This window comes from Panthera onca, chromosome D2 (assembly GCF_046562875.1).
Source record: "Panthera onca isolate mPanOnc1 chromosome D2, mPanOnc1 haplotype 2, whole genome shotgun sequence".
Lineage (NCBI taxonomy): Eukaryota > Metazoa > Chordata > Mammalia > Carnivora > Felidae > Panthera > Panthera onca.
Window position 1 is genome coordinate 30,144,937 of NC_138349.1, and position 19,033 is coordinate 30,163,969.

Consider the following 19,033-nt stretch of genomic DNA (forward strand, 5'->3'; position numbering starts at 1 on the left):
TAAACTACGAAAACTGAAACAGGAAGAAATAGAAAATTTAAACAGACCCATAACTAGTAAAGAAATTGAATTAGTAATCAAAAATCTCCCAACATGCAAGAGTCCAGGGCTGGATGACTTTCCAGGGAAGTCAACCAAACATTTAGAGAAGAGTTAACACCTTTTCTTTTTAAGATGTTCCAAAAAATGGAAATGGAAGGAAAACTTCTGAACTCATTCTGTGAGGCCAACATTACCTTGATTCCAAAAACCAGACAAAAAGACCCCACTAAAAAGAAGAACTACAGACCAATTTCCCTGATGAACATGGATGCAAAAATTCTCAACAAGATACTAACCAAATCCGACAATACATTAAAAGAATTATTCACATGACCAAATAGGATTTATTCCTGGGCTGTAGGGGTTGTCCAATATCTGCAAATCAATCAACGTGATACACCACATTAATAAAAGAAAGGATAAGAGCCACATGATCCTCTCAATAGATGCAAAGAAAGCATTTGACAAAATACAGCATCTTTTCTTGATAAAAAAAACCCTCAAGAAAGTAGGAATAGAAGCATCATACGTCAAAATCGTAATGGCCATATACAAAAGACCCACAGCAAATATCATCCTTAATGGGGAAAAACAGAATTTTCCCACTAAGGTCAGGAACATGACAGGGACGTCTACTCTTACCACTGTTGTTCAACATAGTAAGTTCTAGCCTAGCAATCAGACAACAAAAAGAAACAAAAGTCATCCAAATTGGCAAGAAAGAAGTCAAACTTTCACTCTTCGCAGAGGACATGATACCCTATGTGGAAAACCAAAAAAAACCCACCAAAAAAACTTCTAGAACTGATACGTGAATTCAGCAAAAGTCGCAGGATATAAAATCAATGTACAAAATTTGGTGGCCTTTCTATACACCAAGAATGAAGCCGCAGAAAGAGAAATCAAGGAATAGATCCCTTTTACAACTGCACCCAAAACCATAAAATACCAAGGAATAAACCTAACCAAATAAGTGAAAGATCTGTACACTGGAAACTATAGAAAGTTTATGAAAGAAATTGAAGAAGACACAAAGAAATGGAAAAAAATTCCATGCGTATAGATAGGAAGAACAAATACTGTTAAAATGTCGATACTAGCCAAAGCAGTCTACACATTCAATGCAATCTCTATCAAAATAACACCTGCATTCTTTACATAACAAACAATTCAGGTCCGCTTGTTAGTAAAACTTTCTAAGTTAACTCCAATGGTTTGAACTTCAAGATAAATGTTTTTCTAGTATTACTACTAGAAGTACTACTAGTAGTGTTACTACTTTACTGAAGTTTTCCACTCAATAAAAGACTGGAACTGTGGAAAGCAGTACCCTTCCCGCATTTGTGTTCCCACTGCCCATATTGAATGAGCTGAATGATATGGGAGTGATCCTTCCTCTAGCTTTATTACAAATGATTCTAGCCCACCCAAGTGTCAGTTTCAATGTGTGGAAGGAACTCTGAGTCTTTTACAAGAGAGAAAGAGGGAGAGATTGAATAATTTTAAGATATTCCTGTGTTAGTGATTTCAGGCACTGATCTTCCTCAGAGCTTTTCATGATTTATCTCTGCATCTAACAGGTAAGGGAAAATGAGACACTAAGAAGTGAATTTTTCTCCCTCATGGGCTACATTCATATCTGTGCATTTAATCACTGCCCGCTGAATCCATTTTCTTCCCAGTAACCAAAATTGAGATACTGCAACTTAAAATTCATCTCTCACTTAACATCTGTTTCACCATATTATTTAGATTTTCGTATGTAATTTGATATAAATCTCAAAGATGACACATTTTGGATTTTTGTTATAACATCAGTGAAGTCCATTAAACTTGACTGTGACTTGGAACTTTATACTTTATTTGACTTTTAAAACTTCTTTGAGATGATTTCTCTTAAGAGAAAAACCTCTTCTATACCAGAATATATCACACAATTCTCTTGTGATTTCTGGAGGCAACTTCTTAGATTCATGGACAGGGAGGGCAGAGAGCAGATGGACATTGGACATCACCTGGTTTAACAAACTGCCTTTTATAGATGAGCAAACTGAGGATCAGTGAGGATAAGGGACTTTCCCTAGTAGTCATCCTGGAAACAGAATCCTGATGACCTGACTCCCTGTGTGTATAGATTTGGCCTTTGATGTTTTGTGTCTAATATTCTTGTATTAGGCATGCCTATAGCATAAAGGGCTACATCACATTTCTCTTGATTCAGACCACCCATCAAGAAATCCTGGTAGCACTGAGAGAACCTATGCCTCAAGAAGGTACAAGAAGTTAAATGTAGCTATAGCATAAGGAATAAAAAGGGGATATGACAAGGGAAGAGAAAGGATAGGGATCTTCATAAAGAATTTTCAGGTTGTTTTCCTAATGCAGCAAGGATTTTATTGAGGCTTGACATAGAGTTTTTAAAAAATGTTTTGTTTTATTGTGAGGCAGAGGAAAACTATAATATAGAGGACAAATAACAAATTAATAATGTTATTAGTACACAAAGCTTCAGCCATCCCATTTTTAAAAGGTTAGTAAGTTTACTCTTTGCAGACTTCCAGTATCACATAATAATGCACTTTATTGGTCTGACTGCTATAAAAACTCTGGGACATAATTCAGTTAGGTTTTCCCTTATTTTTTCTCATTGCTAAAATGAAGCCAAAGATGTCATTTGGTTATTATGAGGATTCAATGAAAATCTGCTTGTTATTGTTTTCATATTCTTTTGTGTGAAAGAAAATGGCTGGCTTAAATTTAATTTGTCTGTTGAACTACCTAGCCACTTCCATATATAGCTTTTAAGTCTTGTGTTAACTTGCAATATGGTGCTTAATTAGGAATTAAGCCTGCCAAGGTGCTTGGGATCAAAGTAATTGGCTTTGATAATTCAACCTTAATGACCTCTCTACCATTTTTTTTAATCTCTAAGAAATTCAAGTTGTTTTTGTAACATGGAATATATCTACTTGAAGAACTGTTTAGCAGTGGTGATTGGTTGCTTTCTGTCTCTTTTTTCCCCTTACAATTTTTATTTTGAAAATTTAAAACCAGAAGGAACGTTGAAATATTAGATCCATCAGTTGTTTACATTTACTACATTTGCTTTCTTTCTGTCACCTGTCCATCTACCTATGTAATTTTTGCTGAATCATTTTTGTAGTAAACTGCAGACATCATATTTCATCACTAAACACCTTAGCATGCATCTCCTAGGAATAAGAACTTTCTCCTGCATAAACACAATACCATTACAAAACCTATGAAACTCAACATTTATTGATTCAGTATCATCTAATACATAGCTAATATTCTAGTTTTCCCTAATTATCCTAATAATGTCCACAGTAATTATTCCCACCCTTCTCCATCAATCCTGGATGCAAAGAAGGATCATGTTTACATATAGTTTTCTTCTTTAGTCTTCCTTAATCTAGAACAGTTCCTTCAATTCTATTTTTGTCTTGTGACATTGACATTTTTGAAGAGTCTGAGCCAGTTTTCTTATAGAATGCGCCTAAATCTGAATTTACCTGATTGTTTCCTTATGGTTAAATTCTGTTTAAATATGTTTGGCAAGACTGCTACACAGATGATGTGTAGATCTCCTTTGTAGAAAGCTTTCTGGGTGGTAGTATGGAGACAGGATTGAAAGGTGCTAAAGGGGAGTCTGTGTTCTCAGTTTTTTGGGTGAATGATATGGTGGCCTGAATTAGGGGAGAAGTGGGGACTAAAGAAGGGAAAATCTGAGAAAGGTTTAGAAGATGGACTTGATGACTAACTTTGGTTGTGGTAGGTGATAGAGAGGAAGGCACATGGGATAATTTTCACCATTACTAATAAATGACTATATCATTCATCAAATCAGAGAATATAAAAAAAATATTTATTGGCATGGGTGGTGAGTATATTTTTCACAAGTACCATTTGAAACACCTGTGGATCATTCAGATAGAGATAATTGATATGACCAGTCTGGCTGGAGTTCAGAAGATGAACCCTGCACCACAGATTTAAATTTGGGTCTAAAATATTAGCATATAGGTAGGGGTAAAGCCATAGGGATGGATCAGATTGCCTAGAGGGAGTATTAGGTGAGTAGTCGGGGGGGGGGGGGGTGATGAAGCATTCTTAGTTAAGATTTGGCCAGAGCTCCTAGTCCAATGCTCTTTCCCTAGAGTTCTTGCTTAGTCTTCTCAGTATTTAAAAAAATTTTTTTTAAATGTGTATTTATTTTTGAGAGAGAGAGAAAGAGAGAGAGAGCCAGCATGAGTGGGGGAGGGATATAGAGAGTTAGGGAGACAGAATCCGAAACAGGTTCCAAGCTCTGAGCTGTCAGCACAGAGCCCGACATGGGTCTCGAATTCTGAACAGCAAGATCATGACCTGAGCCAAAGTTGGACGCCCAACCAACTGAGCCACCCAGGCGCCCCAGTATTTTAAGTTCTGAGGTTGTTTCATTGATTTGCTCTTTAGTCATCAAGTAAATTTACAGTTGTTGGTCCTTATCACAGATTTCATTTGCCCCAACTGGAGTAGAGAATCACTGGCACTGACCCCATACTCCTAGCAATCCATATTTCATCAAGGTACCCTTGAGTAAGTGTGGGGCTATATCCCCTAGAGGAGCCACATCCTATTTAAGATGGCACTACCAGACCTTCCACACTGTTACTTGGTTCAATCCTAGAATGTGCTGAGGTACATTATGCAAATCAACCAAACACAATAAAGATGATCATACATCAGCTGTGCATGTGCACATGTGTGTTTATGCAATCTGGATTGTAATTCTGTGATGAAATGGTTCCAGGCTAACCTAGCAGAATTAAAAAGAAATGAACCCAAAGAATATTCTCTTAGCTCCATTTAATGCTTTGACTTTATCAGACTTGTGTGCTGAGTTTCTGCCTGTAGTTCTCAGCACATGGAGAAAAGAGCCAGGACCCAATCATTCTTTCCCACTCTGCCAGGAAATCTTTTATACTTCCTCCACAAGTAAGACTCTAGGTCACCAGCAACATTAGGGAGTGTTTTATTGACACTTGTGGTATTCTATCTTCAAAATCTTCTCAATCCCAACACACTTCAAATCATATCTGATGAAGATCTACAAAGTGGAAATTTTTATTTGATTATCTCTACAGAGGAGACCAAGGAGATCAAGACAATGTAAGAGGAAAAGGGAAAGCCTAAATACTTTTTGCAAGGAAAGGGAATGCTGAGCCTGGTGGGGAAAGCAGACTATCCAGCTGCCAATACCTGTTACTTAAGGACTGACACTTTCCAGATCTCACTTCAGGGAAGGCAACACCTGATTTCACTTAAAACTGTAGCATCTGCCCTGCTGTTTTCCCCTGACCAGACCCACACCTCACCAACCAGAGCCATGATGACTAAAGAAGGAAGATGCAGTTAATGGGTGAGTGGAGGTTCTGATGACTGGGAACCTCTTGAGAGTTCTGATCTGATGGTACGGCTGACTGAGGAGGTTTCTCCCACACACTAACATGCATCAATAGTAAAGTCAAGTGCCAAGAAAGCAAGAGAGAGAGCTGACGCATTTACAATTTTTTAAAATGTTTATTTATTTTTGAGAGACTGAAACAGAGCGGAGGAGGGGCAGAGAGAGAGGGAGACACAGAATCTGAAGCAGGCTCCAGGCTCTGAGCTGTTAGCACAGAGCTTTGACGCGGGTCTCGAACCCATGAACATGAGATCATGACCTGAGCCAAAGTTCAACGCTTAACAGACTGAGCCACCCAAACACCCCACACAATCATTTAGAACATGTAGCATTTTGTTTTGGTGGTTGTTGGTGTTGTTGGTTTAATAGTTGTGACTCTCTAGCTTCTGCTTTCTTGAATCACTAACATTGCAGGGCAGATAGGAAAATATAGAGCAGATAGTAATTCCTCTCTTAAATATTACATTATCCTTGCCAAGGAGAACTGTACAAGTTGATCAGGACATTAATGTTCAATCATATTATTTTCTATTCTGTTTTTTAATGTCTTTATTAAAATACACTATAGTTTTATATGTGCACAAATACATATAGTGTGTACACACACACAGATGTAAAAAATATTAAAATATATGTGTGAGTGTGTGTGTGTGTGTATATATATATATATATATATATATATATATATGTTTACCCAAAAGATAATTAAAATTTCTTGATACTAATTTTAATCTAAAAGATCTCCATTAAAGCTAGAATAAGACAGAAAGTTCAGAATTACAGTAAAAGCAGAAAACTTCATTTTTTTCTGTTCAAACACATTAATTTTTTAAAAAAGAAAATTCGTTCAAACATCTTTTAAATTCAGTATGTTTGTTTATTAGGGTATTAGGGTAAATTACTAATATTGACTTTTTACTTATTTTTTTTTTAATTTACATCCAAGTTAGTTAGCATATAGTACAATAATGATTTCAGGAGTAGATTCCAGTGATTCATCCCCTATGTATAACACCCAATGCTCATCCCAACAACTATTTTCCTTACTGCCCCTGCCCATTAAGCCCATCCCCCACCCACAATGCCTCCAGCAACCCTCTGTTTGTTCTCTATATTTAAGAGTCTCTTATGTTTGTCCTCCTCCCTGTTTTTACATTATTTTTGCTTCCCTTCCCTTATGTCATCTGTTTTGTATCTTAAATTCCACATAAAAGTGAAATCATATGATATTTGCCTTTCTCTGACTGTCTCTAATTTCACTTAGCATAATACCCTCTAGGTCCATCCACCTTGTTGCAAATGGCAAGATTTCATTAATTTTGATTGCTGAGTAATACTCCATTGTATACATATATATCTTATTTATCCGTTCATCTATTAATGGACATTTGGGCTCTTTCCATACTTTGGCTATTGTCGATAGCGCTGCTATAAATATGGGGATGCATGTGCCCCTTTGAAACAGCACACCTGTATCCCTTGGATAAATGCCTACTAGTGCAATTGCTGAGTTGTAGGTAGTTCTATTTTTAATTTTTTGAGGAACACCCATACTGTTTTCTGGAGTGGCTGCAACAGTTTGCATTCCTACCAGCAGTGCAGAAGAGATCCTCTTTCTCCGCATCCTCACCAACATCTGTTGTTGCCTGAGTTGTTAATTTTAGCCATTCTGACAGGTGTGAAGTGGCATATCATTGTGGTTTGATTTGTATTTCCCTAATGATGAGTGATGTTAAGCATTTTTTTCATGTGTCTGTTAGCCATCTGGACGTCTTCTTTGGAAAAGTGTCTGTTCATGTCTTTTGTCCAGTTCTTCACTGGATTATTTGTTTTATGGGTGTTGAGTTTGATAAGTTCTTTAGATTTTGGATACTAACCCTTTATCTGATATGTCATTTGCAAATATTTTCTCCCATTCTGTCAGTTGCCTTTTAGTTTTGCTGCTTGTCTCGTTTGCTGTGCAGAAGCTTTTTTATCTTGATGAAGTCCCAAATATTCAATTTTGCTTTTGTTTCCCTTGCCCCTGGAGACATGTTGAGTAAGAAGTTGCTGTGGCTGAGGTCAAAGCAGTTTTTGCCTGCTTACTCCTCTAGGATTTTGATGCCTTCTTGTCTTAAACTTAGGTCTTTCATCCATTTTGAGTTTCTTTTTGTGTATGGTGTAAGAACGTGGTCCAGGTTCATTTTTCTGCATGTTGGCTGTCCAGGTTTCCCAACACCATTTGCTGAAGAGACTGTCTTTATTCCATTCCATTGGATATTCTTTCCTGCTTTGTCAAAGATTAGTTGGCCATACGTTTGTGGGTCCATTTCTGGGTTCTCTATTCTGTTCCATTGATCTATGTGTCTGTTTTTGTTCCAGTCCCATACTGTCTTGATGATTACAGCTTTGTAATACATCTTGAAGTCTGGGAGTGTGATGCCTGCAGCTTTGGTTTTCTTTTTCAGGATTGCTTTGGCTATTCAGGGTTTTTGTGGTTCCATACAAATTTTAGGATTGTGTGTTCTATCTGTGTGAAGAATGCTGGTGTTATTTTGATAGGGATTGCATTGAATATGTAGATTGCTCTAGGTAGTATTGACATTTTAACAATATTTGTTCTTCCAATCAGGAGCATGGAATATTTTTCCAATTTTTTTGTGTCTTCTTCAATTTCTTTCATAAGCTTTCTATAGTGTCCAGTGTATAGATTTTTCACTTCTTTGGCTAGGTTTATTTCTCAAGATTTTAAGGTTTTGGGTGCAATTGTAAATGGAATCAATTACTTGATTTCTCTTTGTGTTGCTTCATTATTGGTGTATGGAAATGCAACCCATTTCTGTGCATTGATTTTTACATCCTGTGACTTTACTGAATTCATGTATCAGTTCTAGCAGTTTTTTGGTAGAATCTTTTGGGTTTTCCACATAGAGTATCATGTTGTCTGTGAAGAGTGAAAGTTTGGCTTCCTCCTTGCTGATTTGGATGCCTTTTATTCCTTTGTGTTTTCTGATTGCCAAGGCTAGGACTTCCAGTACTATGTTGAACAACAGTGACATGAGTGGATAACCCTGTCGTGTTCCTGACCTTAGGGGAAAAGCTCTCAGTTTTTCCCCATTGAGGATGATATTAGCAGTGGGTTCTTCATATATGGCTTTTATGATCTTGAGGTATGATCCTTCTATCCTACCTTCTTGAGGGTTTTTATCAAGAAAGGATGCTGTATTTTGTCAAATGCTTTCTCTGCATCTATTGAGAGGGTCATGTGGTTCTTGTCCTTTCTTTTATTGATGTGATGTATCACATTGATTGTTTTGCAGATACTTAACTGGCCATGCATCCCAGATATAAATCCCATTTGATTGTGGTGAATAATTCTTTTAATGTATTGTCAGATTTGGTTTGCTAATATCTTGTTGAGAATTTTTGAATCCATGTTCATCAGGGAAATTGGTCTGTAGTTCTTCTTTTTAATGGGGTCTTTGGTTTTGGAATCAAGGTAATGCTGGCCTCATAGAATGAGTTCAGAAGTTTTCTTTCCATTTCTATTTTTTGGAACATCTTAAAAAGAAAAGGTGTTAACTCTTCTTTAAACGTTTGCTAGACTTCCCCTGGAAAGCCATCCAGCCCTGGACTCTTGTTTTTTGGGAGATTTTTGATTACTGATTCAATTTCTTTACTGGTTATGGATCTGTTCAAATTTTCTATTTCTTCTTATTTCAATTTTGGTAATTTATATGTTTCTAGGAATTTGTCCATTTCTTCCAGATTGCCCAATTTATTGGCATATAATTACTCATAATATTCTCTTACTATTTTTTGTATTTCTGCAGTGTTGTGATCTCTCCTCTTTCATTCTTGGTTTTATTTATTTGGGCCCTTTCACTTTTCTTTTTGATTAAACTGGCTAAGGGTTTATCGATTTTGTTAATTCTTTCAAAGAACCAACTCCTGGTTTCATTGATTTATTCTACCATTTTGTTTATTTCAATAGCATTGATTTCTGCTCTAATATTTATTATTTTCCATCTTCCAGTGACTTTGGGTTTTATTTGCTATTCTTTTCCCAGCTCTTGAAGGTGTAAGGTTACCTGAGACCTTTTTTCCTTCTTTAGGAAGGCCTGGATTCCTTATGACCCTCTTGCTGTATGTCCCTCTTATGACCACCTTGCTGTATCCCAGAGATTTTGGGCTGTGGTGTTATCATTTTCATTGTCTTCCATGTACTTTTTAATTTCCTCTTTAATTTTGTGGTTAACTTAGTCATTCTTTAGTAGGCTATTCTTTAATCTCCAAGTATTTATTGTCCTTCCAAATTTTTTCTTGTGGTTGATTTCAAGTTATAGATAGTGTTGTAGTCTGAAAATATGCATGGTATGATCTCAATCTTTTTGTACTTGTTGAGGGCTTACTTGTGTACCATTATGTGATCTATTCTGGAGAACATTCCATATGTACTGGAGAAGAATGTGTATTCTGCTGCTTCAGAATGCAATGTTTTGAATATATCTAAGTCCATCCTGTCCAGTGTGCCATTCAAAGCCAGTTTCCTTGTTGATTTTCTGCCTTAGATGATCTGTCCATTGTTGTAAGTGGGGTGTTGAAGTCCCCTACTATTATGGTATTATTGTCAATGAGTTTCTTTATGTTTGTGATTAATCAATTTATATACCTGGGGCTCTCATGTAGGGGGCATAAATGTTGACATTTGTTAGGTCTTCTTAGTGGATAGACCCCTTAATTATGATATAATGCCCTACTTCATCTCTTGTTATAGTCTTTTTTTTTCAAATCTAGAGTGTCTCATAAGTATGGCTAGTCCAGCTTTCCTACGGCAACTATTAGTAGGATAGATTTTTCTCCATCCCCTTACTTTCAATCTGAAGGTTTCTTTAGGTCTAAAATGGGTCTCTTGTAAACAGCATAGAGATGGATCCATATCCATTCTGTTTCCCTGTGTCTTTTGATTGGAGCATTTAGTCCACTGACATTTAGAGTGAGTACTGAAAGATATGAAATTACTGCTATTGTGTTGCCTGTAGAGTTGGAATTTCTGGTAGTGTTCTCTTGTCCTTACTTGTCTTTGTTGCTTTGGTGTTTTTTGTTTCATTTCATCTTTTCTCCCCTCAGAGAGTCCCTCTTAAAATTTCTTGCAGGGCTTGTTTAATGGTCACAAACTCCTTTAGTTTTTGTTTGTCTAGGAAACTCTTTGTCTTTCCTTCTATTTTGAATGTCAGTCTTGCGGGATAAAGAATTCTTGGCTGCGTATTTTTCTGACTCAGCACATTGAATATATCCTGCCACTCCTTTCTGTGCTGCCAAGTTTCTGAGAATAGGTCTGCTGCAAACCTGATCTTTCTTCACTTGTAGGTTAAGGACTTTTTTTCCCTTGCTGCTTTCATGACTCTTTCCTTATCTGTGTATTTTGTGAATTTAACTATGATATGCCTTGTTGATAATCAGTTTTTGTTGAATCTAATGGGTTCTATATGCTTCCTGGATTTTGATGTTTGTGTCTTTCCCCAGTTTATGAAAGTTTTCTGCTATGATTTGCTCCCATAAACCTTCTACCTCTTTTTCTCTTTCTTCATCTTCTGGGAGCCCTATGATTCAGATGTTGTTCCTTTTTAATGAGTCACTAAGTTCTCTAATCTTATGTCATGCTTTTTTGCCTTAGTTTCCCTCTTTTTTTCTGTTTCATTATTCTCCATAAAGTTGTCCTCTATATTGCTGATTCACTGCTCTGCTTCATCCATCTTTGCCGTTGTGGCATCCATTTGAGACTGCATCTCAATTATAGCATTTTTTAATTTTGTCCTGACTAGATTTTACTTCTTTTATCTCCACAGAAAGGGATTCTATGCTTTTTTCAATCCCAGCTAGTATTCTTATTATTGTGATTCTAAATTTTGTTTCAGACATCTTGCTTGTGTCTGTGTTGATTACATCCCTGACTGTCATTTCTTCCTGTTCATTCCTTTGGGGTGAATTCCTTCATTTCATCACTTTGGAGGAAGAAAAAGAATTAATAAAACAAATTAAATTTAAAAAATTAAAAACAACACAAAGAAATCAAATAAAGGAAAATAGATCCTAGGTGTGTTTTGGTTTGGTTGTTGAAAGAAGCTTGGTAGAATAGAGAAAAAAGGGAAAGAAAAAAAAAAGGAAAAAAGTAGGAAAAACATTTGAAAATTAAAAAAATGAATACAGTAAAATAGAATAAAATGAAATGATGAAAATAAAATAGAATTTAAAAATTACAATAATAAAAAATATAGTAGAAAAAAATTTAAAATCTTTTTATAAAAATGGAAAATAAAAAATAAATTTTTTCTTTCTGTAGTCAAGAATAAGAAAAGAAACGAAAAAAAAAAATTGAATAAATGGACCAGTGAGCACAATGAAATACAGTTGGAATTACATCCAGTTTCCCCTAGAAGTCAAACTGTGAAGCACTTTATAGTCTATAAACCAAGTAGGTGGAGAGACTTGTGTTCCTCTAGAGCATGGTGGGTGTAGTTTTACGGGGCTTGGTGTAACAGCTCCATTCTCCACTAGATGGTGCTGCTTAGTTTACTGGGGTGGATCATTGTGGCATATATACATGTATATGTGCATGTGCGGGAGAGGTGAAAATGGCGTCACTCAGCTACCCAGTCTCTAGTGTCAGAGCTCTGTGCTCTCCCCACCAGCAGTCAAGCACCCCTCCTTTGTCTTGGCTTCCATCCACTCCCTGTTTCTATGCTGTCCACAACCAAGCCATCAGCCTGCCAGGTGGCACCTCACTCTTGAATTTTATCTCAGATGGGGCTGTGTTTCCAAACCCCTTACTTCTGGGAGCCCTGTGGCTTTGACCCACTTCAACCCCCATCGGGGAGGGTCTCGTGGAGCAATAGCCAGTGCCTGCCTGCCCGCAGGAATATTCGAGGGACCATGCTGCTGCAGATGCCTAAAGACTGCAGCCAGGTGCCAGCCACCCCAGAAAAGGTTCCTATGATCCTGTAGCAGCAGCGTTTCAGAGATTATGGTAAATCACAACACACATCTGGCACCAGACTTCACTGCCCCCTAACGTCCTTGTTCCAACACCAGCAAATGTGGCTGTTCTCCAGGGTCTGCTGGGACCTTTGCCTGTGGGGAGGCTGCACAAAATCTACCAAGTGTCCTCTTAGCAGTGGAATGCCTCTTCCCCTGTGATCTGAGGACCCCTCAGACATCACTGTCTGCTCCTGGGGATTTGTGCTTCCCGCCAGAGCTCCATCAGGTGTCGAGCTGCAGAGTTTCTGACTCTGCACTCCCCTGTTTATAGAGTCCTAATGGCATTGAAACTCTCTCCTTTCTCCTTTCTCCCTTTCTCATTTAGTCTCTTATGGGTGTTTCCACTCTTTCTCTTTCTCTCCAGCTGCTTTTGGAGCTAGTGCTTTTCCTGTATTCTCCCCCATCTCTGTTCTCTCTCCACAAGCAAACACAGCTGTCTACCCTCTGTGGCTTCTCTCCCCCATCCCGATCACCTCTCCATGCTGTGTACCTGCTGAGTTCTGTGGGTCAAGTTATGTAGATTGTTGTGTTAGTCCTCAGATCAGTTTTCTAGGTGTGTAAGATGGTTTGATGTTGATCTAGCTGGATTTCAGGGATGAGAGAAACAGAAAACTTCCATGCTGTTCCACCATCTTGGCCCCTCCCACCCAAAGGCAGAAATCTTTAAAAGCACATAAATATTTAGTGATTTTTTTAAACAAAAGTATTGTATTTATTCTTTTGCAACTTATTTTTTACTTAGAAATATGAATATTTTGCTATGTCAAAACACATTTTTCTATAGTGCATTTATTGAATTGGTGATAAGGATTTATTTACTCATTTCCCCTATTATGGAAATTTAGCCAATCTCACTCTCTCTTTCCCTCAGCCATTAAACAAAGCTGTGATGAACATTCTTATGCACTTGGAATTCAGTTCTGTAAATTCCTCAGAGAAAATATTTAGAAATAGAGTTTTTGAGTCAAAGGGTATATGCATTTTTAAAGCTTTCGATGCATGTTGCCAAAATAGCTTTTTCCAAAGGAGGTGTTTAAAGTCTTATGAGGATTATCTGATCTGAAATTTTCATAAACAGAGTAGAGTTTAGAGCAGGGAATTAGAAATTACAAAGGGAGGTCATTACTGTGTATCCTAAAAGTGTCAGGACCAGAATAATTGGGATAGTTGTTCTTAAACACTGTGCAAAAGTAAGTTCTCTCTACCCCTGTGGACTGGTTTAGAAAAAGAGCTAATCTAAAAATTGGGCCTCTTATTGTCTATTAATGGTGTACTCATTGATGCATTGGTAGTTTTGGTATCTCAATGAACCTACAGGTTCTGAGTTGCAAAGTATTAAAATCCTAGAGCCTCATTTTTTAAAAACCCAGAGAAAATATATGGAAATAATATTATAGTAGAAAAATAATTAAACTGTAAAGGAACAGATTCATGCCGTGTCTACTGAATTTAATACTTCTTACATAAAGAATAGCCTTGACTTTGGGTGAAGGTTCTTATACTTCTGGCTAGGATCTCAAGAACAGGCCACCAAAAGTAAGCTTTTAAATAGAAAGCAGCAAAATGGAAGTTAAGGGCCTGAACAAGAAGCAGAAATAGATCTTCCTTAATCAGTCATAATTCTTTGCTGTTCTCATTAGCTTACTGCAGCCTAATGGAAGGGCTGTCCTTGCAATTTTCATTTTTCCTAGAAGCCTCTAGTGTCTAATAAATTTCTATTCAGAGTTCCAACCTCATACTCAGCACTTTTTGCTAATGATATTTTTGCTTCTAGAATTTACACATGGAAGATCACTTTCTGTAGCCATGTCCAAGGGCTAGAACCTTTCTCTTTATTTTCCATACTCCTTCCTGTAGTAAATCAAATCAATCAATCAATAATAGACATCTAATTTTCATTAGGCACAATTCTAGGACTCCATTTATTACCTGACCTTAATAATCTCCATTCTAATATGAGGGCCATGTTGACACCTTGAGTCTCCAGGTATCACTGTCCACTCAGCCCTGTACTAAATATTCCTCAGAATGTGTGGGTGCTTTCTTTTCTTCAGTGTACAGTTATCTGAGTAAATGACTATAGGTACTTTTTTGTGGGGGGGCGGGAAGGAGAATCATTACCTGATGCTACAGTGTTACTCCTAAAGATCTGGCCATGTCTTCAGTCAGCAGATTCTGGATCTAAAAATTGGCTCAGAACAAACAACTAGCAAGAGGTTAGGAACTTTTCATTGGAGAAATCATCCTCAACTTCCTGCTTATCCATTTTTGTCTTTTTGTAGTTGTAGATATTTAAATAATACTCTTGTTGGCTGCCCATATTAGGGATGAGCATGTCATGCTTTATTAACCATCTTCACAATTCCCTGCTGGTTAGATCCTCTTGGCTGCCCCTCTAACCTTGCTGGCCATCATAATAATTGTAACTTTTTGGGTTTTTACAGTTGAAGTACCACCACTTGAGCTCTAATCCTTTGACCCCCATCATCCCAACTTCATGCCTATTGACAAACCCAAACCTGACCTGTGGCTAATAGTCACCACTGAACTTATTAGTGATGCTGTACCCCTCTCACCAGCACATTTCTTTCTTTCTTTTTTTCCACCACACATTTCAAATGGCCTTGGTGGAATGGTGTCATTTGGCTTCTTCTATGCACCCTACTCCTCTGGTGGGTGTTCCAGTCTTATTCATATATCCATTCTAGCATGACCTCTTCCCTCAGTCTCTTTTATTCTTCCTTCTACTATCTGCCAGGGCAACTCAGTCACTTCTACTCTGCTCAACATAGCCATTACTCTTTCTAGGCTTCTAAATGTTATCTCAGCAGTGAATTTGCACCATTCTCGAATCCTTGCTGGGGTGTTAAATTCCATGTTCCAAGCAAACATCCCTGAGTCAATGAATTCTTGATTATCCAGTCTTAAATTCTGGCCCTCTTGATCAGGCATCCTCAAAATTTAATCCCAGGAATATAGCCCTGGTTCCCGTTGATACATGCTAGCTAATTCTCTCAACTCCTGGACTGTGGAGTATCTTAATTTCCTTAACTGGGTAGTGCTGGGCTTCAGTCCAGGCATCAGCCTTTCAGCCAGGAGAGAAGATGGGGCATTTCTGAGGAGGAAAACTGCTGTCTTAAAGGGAAAGTCTTCTGCACTGTTCTGCAACACAGAGCAAGTGCAACCTCTTACTGGCGAAGAGGGGACCACCTTGTAAGCTCTGGGGCCTCAGGGGCATATTCAGCTCCAACATCTGGGCATCAATCCAGATATCCCTAACCCATATTTCAGGGTACTGTATTTTTCCATTCTGAGTCCTGATGTGATAACAGACCTATCTCAATTAAGCATTCAAATGTCTCTGTGAAGCCCTGTGAGGATCTGACCTTCAGTTTTCTATTTAGCTTTGTCTGCTCTTCTACCACAGGATATAAGTGTGCCTTTATAAACAAAGGTGCCTCTTGTCTCATGTCATCACCAGTGAAATCTTTGACACCCACATACCACATTCAGGATGGTATTCTTCTTTCCTACAAGGTGGTGAGTGAGCCAGTCCCAATTCCCCATCTTACTTGGACCTTTCTCATTCTCATTTGCAGTAGTTTGAGTATGTCAAGAAGCAGACACAAAGATAGGATTATATATGCCAGGGATTGGAAGCATGGGTAGTTTTAAAAGGGGAAGAGAGCCTTGATGTCTGTGGAGAGAGGAAAGAAAGAATAGGGCATACAGAGTCTTAGACTATAGCACAGTTCCAAAAAAAATGATTCTGTCATGCTGATGGGAAATCCTCAAGCCAAATTTGTTTGTAGGACTGCTGCAACTTGCTGGAATGGGCACACTTTAGTACCTTTGATCACCATGTTTAGTCACTGTCTGGGAAAAACAGCTCATGGGAAATAGAGGCTCAGCATGAACACAGTTGTGAATGCAGAAGGGCAGCAGCTGGAGCAGATAATTGGTTATACTCCGTGTAGAAGGATTTCTGAGTGGCATATTTCATGGCACACACATACACACTCACACAGAGTCATTGCTTAAGATCAGTGAATCTTCATGTTCAATACTAGCAGATGAAATTGTCTGAGGGGCTGTATCCAGAGAAAGAGGATCCGGGCATCTCCAATTCAAATTCAAAATATACAAACACACACATATATTGTACACATAGGAATCAGACTCTACCATACCATTATTATTACAATTTTTTTAATTAAAATGGGTTCGTACAACCTTTCCTGGCCTGTCTAAAAAATGACCCCCATTTGTGGTTTTGTTTCTGTGTGAATATATATGCCAGATTTCCCACAGCTTACTGATAAATGAGTCTTTGGAACACAATAAAATTATAAACTGACAACTCCCTGTAGCAATGAGAGGCACATTTGGGCTTCCTCTAGGCACATGAGATACAGATCACCGAGTGTGTGCACTATCACTCTTTCAGTGGCCTTGGCAAAGCAATTTGTCTATCCATGCCATTTCTGGACAAAGATTCTTAGCAACAACGTTCCACCTTTACATCCAAGAGAAAACTAATGCAATATAAAAGTGTGGCTTTTGTATGTGACCAACATGACTAGTGCATATGTTTCTGTCTCATTATTCTATTCCATGTTGATAATCTGCTGGTTGTATCCAAGTCTATCCACAGCCTATAAATTCCTTGAAAGCAAGGACCATGTCTCATCATTGATTACACTCAATACCCAAGTGACTAAATCAGTGCCAACAAGTATTTAGTGACCTTTTCCATTAACCCTCTCCCTCCTTCTCTGGATCAGTTCTTTATTGTTCCCCATTAGAATCACAATATTTGGAGAGATGCCCCATATCTCTGTATAATCATTTCTTTTCCCTGAATTATTTAGCATCCCCACCCCTCCCTCATGGGAGAGCTGAGTCTGCCCTAGAGCCAAAATGGTTTTAAGTCAAGTAAGAAGTGTTGTACTTCTTACTGCCATATAGTAAGATTTACCACTGGCTCAATGGGACCTTTGCCAAAAAACTGGTTAGTGTGTCATCATGGCATCTTAAGAAATATCTTCCTAAGAAAATATTTTTTCATGACTAAAGAAGCCAATTTTCATAATGTCCCTAACCAGAATCATAACTGCCACCTCCACCTCCACCCCACCAGAACACGCCATATTTAGAGGCTTCAAGACACATATATGGAAGTAAGATTTTTTTTTTATGGTTACTGACATGTTATGGAAGTGGTTGGACTGTGGATATTAATGTGATGGTATGATTTCTTGGGAATTCTTCCCAGTCTTTCAGTGATATACATTTTTTTTCAATTCAAATATGCTTTATAATTTTCAAGAAAATGGATATCTGTTTTCTTGTTTAAAATTTAAAATAGGCTTGGGAAGTAGGCAAGACAGATATTATTATTTACACTTGAAAAATAAGGAATCTGAAGTACCACAGAGTTAAATGGTGTAACTAAGGAGTAAATTTGTTACCAGTGATTAGAAAACAGAGAGATAAAAATGGACTATAATCTTTAGGAAATAAAATACAGCAAACAATAAATATGTACTGACTACACTCTAGGTGCTGGGCACTGCAGCTAGACTCAAGAACACAAGGACAAGTAAGATCAAGGCCTCCAAGAGTTTAGAATCTATAAAGTGGTCTTAAACTCTTCCAGTAAAAGACCATCTTTCATTAAAACAAATAAAAATCTTTTTATTAGAGGCACCTGGGTGGCTCAGCCAGTTAAGCATCTGACTCTTGATTTTAGCTCAGGTCATGATCTCACGGCCATGGGATCAAGCTTCACTTTGGGTTCTGCAATGAAAATGGAGCCTGCTTGGACTTCTGTCTTCCCCTGTCTCTCTGCCCCTTTCTGGCTAGCATGTATTCTCTCTCTCCCTCTGTCTAAAATTAAAAAAAAATCTTTTTATTATAGTTGTAAATCAACAAGGTTACAAATCAAATAGTGCAGAGTTGCTTATGATGAAAAGCAATAGTCTCCTTCTCCTTACCTTTCTGCCGCCACTTATCTTAGCCCCTCTCCAGAGGCAACCTTTTTCATTAAAATAAGTATGTTAAACCTTTTTTTAGTAATTTTATTAGGAAAAAAACAAACTACACAAAAAGTGTATAGAGAATAATGAAATAAATACCACCTACTCACCAATAACTATCTTTGTTAAGATTGAGAAGTCTTTACATATGGACATATTTGCTTCAGATCTTTATTTTTTCTAAGAGAAAACATCTCATATAGTTAAAGCCACCTGAGTGTTCCTTTCCAATCCCACTGTCCTACATCTCAACACATAGGTAACCACTAAGCACTGAATTTTTAACTTACATTTGTCCACATTTTTATTTTACTTATACTACATACATGATACACATAGATGTGTGTATATATATATATATATATATATATATATATACACACCTATATACATGTAGAGAGACATATGCACAGGTATATACATAGTATGTTATATAATGCTGCAATGTATTTCCATAGTGAATGTATGA

At 37.5% G+C, this 19,033-nt stretch overlaps 1 protein-coding gene and 1 long non-coding RNA gene across 2 annotated transcripts in view; one reads left to right on the plus strand and one right to left on the minus strand.

Moving 5' to 3' along the window:
- The window catches only part of HPSE2 (heparanase 2 (inactive)), a 674,568-nt gene that overhangs the window by 377,445 nt on the left and 278,090 nt on the right, over positions 1-19,033 (plus strand). The gene's annotated exons all lie outside the window — the stretch shown is intronic.
- LOC144613186 (uncharacterized) overlaps positions 6,831-19,033 on the minus strand; it is a 365,982-nt gene continuing 353,779 nt past the window's right edge. Inside the window, exon 3 of the long non-coding RNA XR_013550546.2 lies at positions 6,831-6,866. This is a non-coding gene — a long non-coding RNA (uncharacterized LOC144613186). The remainder of the gene's footprint in view (positions 6,867-19,033) is intronic.